Raw genomic sequence first — 9,291 nt, 5'->3', positions numbered from 1 at the left:
GTATAAAGACACATTAAATCATTTTTCATGCTAATGCTGCATGAATTTGCGATTATTGCTCCACAGTTTAGGTTCAGTCCCTGCAGTGAGCATGCTACTTCTCCAGTTGTCCATAGTTCAATGTGATGCATCCAGTGTCTGCATAACGTTTTGGAGCTTGATTCCCACATCTTGTGTTTATCTGTGTCTTGTGTCCAGCCTTCATCAATGGCGAGAGCAACGGGCGATAAAGAGACCAATGTGAAAGTCTCTCCGTATCCATGCATGGCACCCATATCTGCAATTCTCTTCTGTGCATTTTCAGCCAGTTCTCGGTGCCCCAACACCCATGCCCTGCCCCTTTTGAAATATTTCCATTATTTTGTTCTGCCTTTCTGTGCTCTTCTCACCAACATGAATCACTTCTACTCAACCTGCTCCAGATTTCATTTGAAAAAACAGTCATTAAGAATCGTATTACATAAACATGCGCTTCGCATCTCTTGTATTTTGGTTTCCTGGATCTCTTTCATATGATAAAAGGTCACAGCAGCTTTGAAAAAGAAAATCGCGTTACTTTTCATTATCCCAATGTGATCTACGTTTCAATGCAGTTTAAGCAACTGACTCAAATTATTCTTTGAGATTTTATAGCGTCGATGCATATAAATTGACCATTGGTGTTCCAATTTCAATAAGACAGGTGTGAGCATGCAAAAATAGCAACATTGAAAACAGCGACGAGAGTGGGACTCCAACCCACGCGCGCAGAGCACAATGGATTAGCAGTCCATCGCCTTAACCTCTCGGCCACCTCGTCACGTATATGAGCTCGTGCATGAATAAGTGAATTGCGTAAATTATGCAGAACAGCAGATATTTCTCCCTGGTCTGGTGAAATGCAAAATAGCACAGTACGGTCCCAAGAGTATGGTCTGACCTCTGGGTTGTGGGGCAATGGCATTCCCACTGTGACACTCTGCTTGCAGTGATCTAAGCAAAAATGAAGAAAAGACTATGTAACAAAGTCTGTTGAATTCTGTGAAGATTTGAAGTCAACAGAATGAAGAACCCGAGAAAGCAGGATGTGTTCCTTCAAGAAAGCGTTGGCTAGAGCTCATAAGGATAGTGGACTCAAGGGTTATGGGGATAAGGCAGGAACAGGATACTGATTGAGGATGATCAGCCATGATCGCAATGAATGGTAGTGCCGGCTCGAAGGGCAGAATGGCCTACTCCTGCACCTATTGTCTATTGTCTATTAAATTGCCTGTGAGGAATTGTTTTCGAGACTGGAGGAGAGTGCATAGTGCTCAATGTCATTATTCAGAACACCTTTCTTCTGCTCAGATGTTTTTGACCAGCACTTCTGTACAGAACAGACACTTTCAAAATCCTAAATAAGACTAAACACACAATTGAATTCAACAATGCAAAAACCTTGATCTGTATCATTTTCCTAGGCCATGCAACACCAAGTATGATCATAGCAACACAGTGAGAAAATGTCAGAAGGAAAATGAGTGCAGTGTTAGAGAGAATGCTGGGAGCAGCAGTTGACACACGGGGAAGTGCATTTCCCATAACTGGAACACTACCAAAAAGCGGACTGTGGTGGAAGAATTCAGAGTGGTTTTACACTTTGGAACTTGATACCAGAGACACAATGGAGATCTGTCATTGAGTCTGTTAAAGAAGAAGATTTTAAGATTTCTACAAATTAAAAACAAAATAAAATGTTCATTGGTTAGTGAAGGCAAATGTTGCAATTATATATTTCAAAAATCTACCCATCTTTGCAATGAGCAGCTCACCATTTTCCTCACTCGGGGTCAGAACTACATGTTAAGATGATCGTTTAATCCCCGTTACTAGCCATGGAATCAGAGAACTTCGGTTTGCCAAACGTTAAGGTACAACCAGGAATGTGGAGATAAGCAATAATGTGTTGTTCCTGTGATGCAGGTGACAGTGCCTGGTATCTCTGTGCCAGTATAGTGGGCTGTGCTGCGCTGAAGTTTTAAGTTTGAGCCTCACATGGAGCAGCTCTCTTTCAAACTTTTCTTAATCATTCACGAATGGTTTTGAAGCTCTAACTAAAGTTATTGATTCACTCGAAAGAGGAGATTTCCCTGATTTAGTCATTCAAACCTCAAGTTATGGGAAAATCTCATTTGTTGACTTCAAACTTGTATGTTTCTGCTCCAGCATTTCCAGATCTCGTGAATAAACTCCCTCATTCTTTCCATCATCCCGTTTGCATCCTTTCTGATATTTTTATGTCTCAGTAAACAACGTCACTTGGCTTTCTAACATCTTGCTATCCAGGAAACAGCGTCGGTGTCCTTTCTAACCTCTTCCCACGTTGTTGGTGGAGAATGAGGACAAGGATTACACACAATGCTCCCACTGAGGGTGACCTGAAGATTTTACAGTTACACTATGAACTCTTTGCTTTTTAAATATGACGTCACTATGTATAAACTCAACAAGGTAAATTATTATCTATCCATTTCATGAGCATAATTTCCATAGGATCGAAAATTATCTATCACTCCCTTTATTCTTCCACGAAATGTTTGAAAGGTTTGTAAGGCCAGCATCTCTAACTCCCCGTGCCCTGAGTGAGCCTCAACTATTTCTAAAGGCGACTCAAGTTCAAATACTTCATAGTGTGTCTCCAGTCATTCCAGTGCAGACTGGTTCTGGACAGTAAATGTCATCACCAAAGGCCACCGTGGATCTGAAATCAAAGTTTTTTCACATAGTAATTGTCTTAGCTATTGTGTATCGTACGTCCATGTTCTTTTTCAATGTGTTCATCATTTCATGGGTCCCTGTATTGAATTCTACTGAATGATTAATTTGTGAATGGAGACTTTCCCTTCACCACTCATTCGAAACTCCATGGAACATTGAATGATTTTACTCATATGCTTCCAGAGGACAGTCCTGCCATCACTGGGATGAATCAATGAACATTCCGGACGTATTCTTGAAGGCAAGGATTTCCTTCTCCAGTTTAGGGGATCATTACTGCACTGAATCCCATGCGTGCCTTCATTAAAATCAGAACAGTTGCAGCAAGATTTTAAAACTAAGATTTGGCAATCTGCTTGCATTGGCAAGAATAACATCGCATCCTTTTGGTTTTCTTTAAATCACTGACGAGCAGGAAAATGTAAACGGGGAAAGCGAGTGGGAAAGTGAGGCAGTTGCAGCTCTGGTGAAATTCTTTCTTTGTGAGTCTCTCAGCAACAAGAGACATGCAGGTGACTCATTCGTGAGAGCTCTTCACATCGAGAACAAAAAGCAATCAAGTGCAGTTAGCACCACTTCCGGAGTGGGGGTGGGGTGAGCAGTAACTTCTGTCACTATGTTCAGAAACTGCCTTTTCGATTTACTTGGACACAAACTGCATTTCTAAAAAGCACCATGGAGTTTAGCAAAATTTATTAAGTCGCTTCTTGTCGATTCCCACACAGGTTTCCAACTCAGTTGATATCCATGTGGCTCAAGTCCAGGTGTGAACATCTCTGCAGTAAATTGCACGGTTAAGGTAAAAGGAAAGGAAAGTGGCATCTCGAATAGAAACAGTTACTGAAACTATGCTGCACGGTATGATGTGGAACACGGCCTGCTCAGCTTTGTGCATTTTCCCTGTAGTCCGGTGTGTTTCGTGTTCCGTGTAAACGTGAAAGTTGTCCTGTTTCGAGCAATGGGTGAAATCATTCAGCAAAGCAAGAATCGAAATTGAAGTAATGTCAAGCAGCTCATGGTGATTTGACCAAATCATTACCGAACATATATTCTCACGCAGTCAAAGATACATTTCTGGCTGAAAAGAGTCTGAGAAGATAGACACAGCTTACCATTGATTTTTGTCTGGATTGATGGGCTTTCATTATCTGCTTCGAAATAGACATTGTAGCCGGGCACATACCAGCTGCTGTGCGAGTCGGACAGGGACCATGGAACCCTTTTCATGTGACTTTGCATGTGTGGTTATGCAGGAGCACAATTCGAAATGCAAGAAAATGGACGCTCAGGCTGTCTGGTAGTGTGGCCGAGCGGTCTAAGGCGCTGGGTCCAGATTCCAGTCCTGAAAGGGGCGTGGGTTAGAATCCCACCACTGCCGCTTCAGCTGATCAACTCCACTGCTCGAATGCTGCATCGATCCCCGCTGCATTGATGTTCTCAGTAAATTAACTGTGGACAGGTGCGGAGTATTGTCAGGTCTCTCAGCTGCCATGATGTTATTCGCCTCCCCTGCAAAAATTCGAAAAGAGCTCAGCGATTGGTTTATGTTCCAGGCAAGTTGAGGTTTTACTGGAACCGAATGGAGACTGTTATTTCATCGCTGTTGTGAAACAAAGTCCGGCGGTGAGTCGATTCATCGTTATTTGGCTTTCTGGCGAATGGGAAAATCTTTCCAATGCATATGTTATTGAATTTCTCCCATTTCCTGCATTTCCGTCCTGGAGACACCGGAAGGGAAAGGTAATCTAATCGAGACTGTGATTGGTGAAATTCACTTTTTTATGGCCCATACTTATTATATTCTTTCTTTCTCTCTTTTCAGCATTGTCTGGGAAGTGGTGGTGCACTAAGGCTGCAGTATGTTTGAAAGAGTAGTTTGGAATTGCCCTGTTGTTAGATGTGAGATTACTTTATGCCTCATGCCCTCGGACTGTCTCACATTTAGCATTCATGCTTCGCTGTGTCTGAACATGCATTAGGTGTGCCAATTTTGTTTGTGTTCCGTGTTAAATGCTTTCTATTTGCGATTCGGTCAATACATTACGAGTTAACAGGGGTTCTGAGGTAACTTGCAGCAGCAAAAATCCTCAACTGAGGATCTGGGAAAGTTTCACGAAGCATGGTCAGTCGGAGCAAAAGTAAGGAAGTCGTTCGTTTCTGCAGTGTTTCACAATACTACCTTTCCCGTGAGCAGTCGAACAGACTAAATGATTGTGCTACAGACTGCGACGACAAGCTCCGCTGAAAAGTAATCCTTTAAAACCGGTGTAAGCAACGCAAGGTTATTGGGGTACACCGCGTGGAAACAGAGACTTCGGTGTATCTCATCCATGCTCACCACATCACCAAAATTAAACAAGTCCCGTTCCACAGCATTTCTCCTCAATCCCTCTAAACTCATCCTATCCAGAAAATCATCCGATTACCATTGCAATTTTCTGAGTGCAATAGCCTCCTCCACTCCCTCTGGTAGCTCATTCCATACACCCACAACCTTGTGAGTGGAACATGTGCGTCGGGGTCCTTTGTCAATTTCAGACCACTCACCTTAAACCTATGCTCTCGAGTTTCCAACTCATCCTAGCTTGTGTAAAACACGTAAATACTCAGTTTACAACCCTTCCATAAAACCATGTCGCAGCCGTTATGCTGCCGGGAAAGTTGTCCCAGCTTATTCCACTTCACACTCCAGTCCAAACATTGACGACATCCTTGTCTATATTTTGTCACTAATTTCAGTCTATATTTTTGGACTTTTTCAAGATGTCAATTTCCCTGGATAACAACGAGCTATTGGAAAAAGAAAGGTGAAACGTAGAATGGCTTCAACTTTCAGTGCTGGATGCCACAGAGCCGCAACGCTCTCGGCTGAACCTCGTTTCTGTCGTGTAGTGGCTATCACGTTCACCTCACATGCGAAAGGTCCCCAGTTCGAAACTGGGCAGAAACTGCTTTGTTCTTCAATTGCAGCCTTTAACACGGACAAGAACGGCGCTTTCTTGCTTGCTCTCCCATCTGCAAATCTGCCTTCGAAAATGCTCGAACAAATCTGCTCTCTTTGTGAAATGTGATGCACTTCCATTTAATTAGTGAGCAAAGCATTGTAAAGGCTTGTTCTGATCAGAACCATTATAAAACCTGGTTCTGATCATAAGTCATTCTGTTTGAGAGTGTAGTTACCGCGTTCTGATCCCTTCCACGAAAAACTGTCCCGCATTTGCATTCCTTGCGCAGGCGGACCGGTTCAAAGACAGGGAAGAAGCTGATGCGCTGGTGCTACTGATCAGCGCACCACTGATTCCTGAACTAGTCTGTCTGTCAAATGTAAACCAAAGTCGTCTCTGCAAGGCCTCATTTGGAAACTCTCTGTCGTTATTCAACGTGCGAGAATTGGCAGCAGAGGTGCTGAATCATGGTTTGGATCAGTTCGCACGTTCGTGACTCATTCAATCAGCAACAGCAATGAAAGAAATTGCACTCCCAGAGGAACCTCTGGACTTGTGGTTTCATAGCGTCGCTAGTATTAAGGTGAGCCCCGAGATCTAAGCCATGTTGGAACTGAAACGGAGGAATTGACAGAGAGGCTGCAGAATAACATCGCAACCTTTTGGTTTTCTTTAAATCACTGACGAGCAGGAAACTGTAAACGGGCAGGGCGAGTGGGAAAGTGAGGCAGTTGCAGCTCTGGTGAAACTCCTTCTTTGTAAGTCACTCAGCACCAAGAGACGTGAAGGTGACTCATGCCTGAGAACTCTTCACATCGAGAACAAAAAGCAATCAAGTGCAGTTAGCACCTCTCCCGGAATTGGGGTGGAGTGAGATAATTACCTTTTGACTTCAGTTAAAATGTTCAGAAACTGCCTTTTAAATTGAGGTGAACAGAAACTGCATTTCTAATGAGCACCATGGAATTTAGCAAGATTTATTGAGTCGCTTCTCGTCGCTTCCCACACAGTTTTGCAAGTCAGTCGGTATCGATGTGGCTCATGTCCAGGTGTGAATATCCCTGCAGCCAATTGCACCCTTAAAGTAAAAGGCAAGGAAAGTGGCATCTCGAACCAGCCCCGAGGTCATATCATCCTCACAAGGTGATCTGTCGTTCTCGGATTGTAATGCTACCTCCGGTTTTAGGGTGGAGAACATTCTTTGCAAAACAGACACAGTGACTGAAAATATAGTGCACGGTATGATGTGGAACACGGCCTGCTCAGCTTTGTGCATTTTCCCTGTAGTCCGGTGTGTTTCATGTTCCGTGTAAACGTGAAAGTTGTCCTGTTTCGAGCAATCGGTGAAATCATTCAGCAAAGCAAGGATCGAAATTGAAGTAATGTCAAGCAGCTCATGGTGATTTGACCAAATCATTACCGAACATATATTCTCACGCAGTCAAAGATACATTTCTGGCTGAAAAGAGTCTGAGAAGATAGACACAGCTTACCATTGATGTTTGTCTGGATTGATGGGCTTTCATTATCTGCTGCGAAATAGACATTGTAGCCGGGCATATACCAGCTGCTGTGCGAGTCGGACAGGGACCATGGAACCCTTTTCATGTGACTTTGCATGTGTGGTTATGCAGGAGCACAATTCGAAATGCAAGAAAATGGACGCTCAGGCTGTCTGGTAGTGTGGCCGAGCGGTCTAAGGCGCTGCATCCAGATTCCAGTCCTGAAAGGGGCGTGAGTTTCAATCCCACCACTGCCTTTTGAGCTGATTAACTCCACTGCTCGAATGCTGCTTCGATCCCCGCTGTATTGATGTTCTCGGAGAATTAACTGTGGACAGGTGCCGCGTATTGACAGGTCTCTCAGCTGCCATGATGTTATTCGCCTCCCCCGCAGAAAATCGCCAAGCAGCTCAGCGATTGGTTTATGTTCCAGGCAAGTTGAGGTTTTACTGGAACCGAATGGAGACTGTTATTTCATCGCTGTTGTGAAACAAAGTCCGGCGGTGAGTCGATTCATCGTTATTTGGCTTTCTGGCGAATGGGAAAATCTTTCCAATGCATATGTTATTGAATTTCTCCCATTTCCTGCATTTCCGTCCTGGAGACACCGGAAGGGAAAGGTAATCTAATCGAGACTGTGATTGGTGAAATTCACTTTTTTATGGCCCATACTTATTATATTCTTTCTTTCTCTCTTTTCAGCATTGTCTGGGAAGTGGTGGTGCACTAAGGCTGCAGTATGTATGAAAGAGTAGTTTGGAATTGCCCTGTTGTTAGTTGTGAGATTACTTTATGCCTCATGCCCTCGGACTGTCTCACATTTAGCATTCATGCTTCGCTGTGTCTGAACATGCATTAGGTATGCCAGTTTTGTTTGTGTTCCGTGTTAAATGCTTTCTGTTTGCGATTCGGTCAATACATTACGAGTTAACAGGGGTTCTGAGGTAACTTGCAGCAGCAAAAATCCTCAACTGAGGATCTGGGAAAGTTTCACGAAGCATGGTCAGTCGGAGCAAAAGTAAGGAAGTCGTTCGTTTCTGCAGTGTTTCACAATACTACCTTTCCCGTGAGCAGTCGAACAGATTAAATGATTGTGCTACAGACTGCGACGACAAGCTCCGCTGAAAAGTAATCCTTTAAAACCGGTGTAAGCAACGCAAGGTTATTGGGGTACACCGCGTGGAAACAGAGACTTCGGTGTATCTCATCCATGCTCACCACATCACCAAAATTAAACAAGTCCCGTTCCACAGCATTTCTCCTCAATCCCTCTAAACTCATCCTATCCAGAAACTCATCCGATTACCATTGCAATTTTCTGAGTGCAATAGCCTCCTCCACTCCCTCTGGTAGCTCATTCCATACACCCACAACCTTGTGAGTGGAACATGTGCGTCGGGGTCCTTTGTCAATTTCAGACCACTCACCTTAAACCTATGCTCTCGAGTTTCCAACTCACCCTAGCTTGTGTAAAACTCGTAAATACTCAGTTTACAACCCTTCCATAAAACCATGTCGCAGCCGTTATGCTGCCGGGAAAGTTGTCCCAGCTTATTCCACTTCACTCTCCAGTCCAAACATTGACGACATCCTTGTCTATATTTTGTCACTAATTTCAGTCTATATTTTTTTACTTTTTCAAGATGTCAATTTCCCTGGATAACAACGAGCTGTTGTAAAAAGAAAGGTGAAACGTAGAATGGCTTCAACTTTCAGTGCTGGATGCCACAGAGCCGCTACGTGCTCGGCTGAAGCTCGTTTCTGTAGTGTAGTGGTCATCACGTTCGCCTCACTCGCGAAAGGTCCCCAGTTCGAAACTGGGCAGAAACTGCTTTGTTCTTCAATTGCAGCCTTTTACACGGACAAGAACGGTGCTTTCTTGCTTGCTCTCCCATCTGCAAATCTGCCTTCGAAAATGCTCGAACAAATCTGCTCTCTTTGTGAAATGTGATGCACTTCCATTTAATTAGTGAGCAAAGCATTGTAAAGGCTTGTTCTGATCAGAACCATTGTAAAACCTGGTTCTGCTCATAAGTCATTCTGTTTGAGAGTGCAGTTACCGCGTTCTGATCCCTTCCACGAAAAACTGTCCCGCATTTGCATTC

At 43.7% G+C, this 9,291-nt stretch overlaps 3 non-coding genes across 3 annotated transcripts; 2 read left to right on the top strand and 1 right to left on the bottom strand.

Moving 5' to 3' along the window:
- Positions 1-717: 717 nt before the first annotated feature.
- On the bottom strand, positions 718-799 carry trnas-gcu (transfer RNA serine (anticodon GCU)). The gene has a single exon. It is a non-coding gene; the product is annotated as a tRNA-Ser (tRNA).
- Positions 800-5,616: 4,817 nt separating this feature from the next.
- On the top strand, positions 5,617-5,689 carry trnav-cac (transfer RNA valine (anticodon CAC)). The gene has a single exon. It is a non-coding gene; the product is annotated as a tRNA-Val (tRNA).
- Positions 5,690-8,943: 3,254 nt separating this feature from the next.
- Positions 8,944-9,016, top strand: trnav-cac (transfer RNA valine (anticodon CAC)). The gene has a single exon. It is a non-coding gene; the product is annotated as a tRNA-Val (tRNA).
- Positions 9,017-9,291: the final 275 nt, after the last annotated feature.

This window comes from Hemiscyllium ocellatum, unplaced genomic scaffold (assembly GCF_020745735.1).
Source record: "Hemiscyllium ocellatum isolate sHemOce1 unplaced genomic scaffold, sHemOce1.pat.X.cur. R23, whole genome shotgun sequence".
NCBI lineage: Eukaryota > Metazoa > Chordata > Chondrichthyes > Orectolobiformes > Hemiscylliidae > Hemiscyllium > Hemiscyllium ocellatum.
This window is presented reverse-complemented; position numbering and strand designations above follow the sequence as displayed.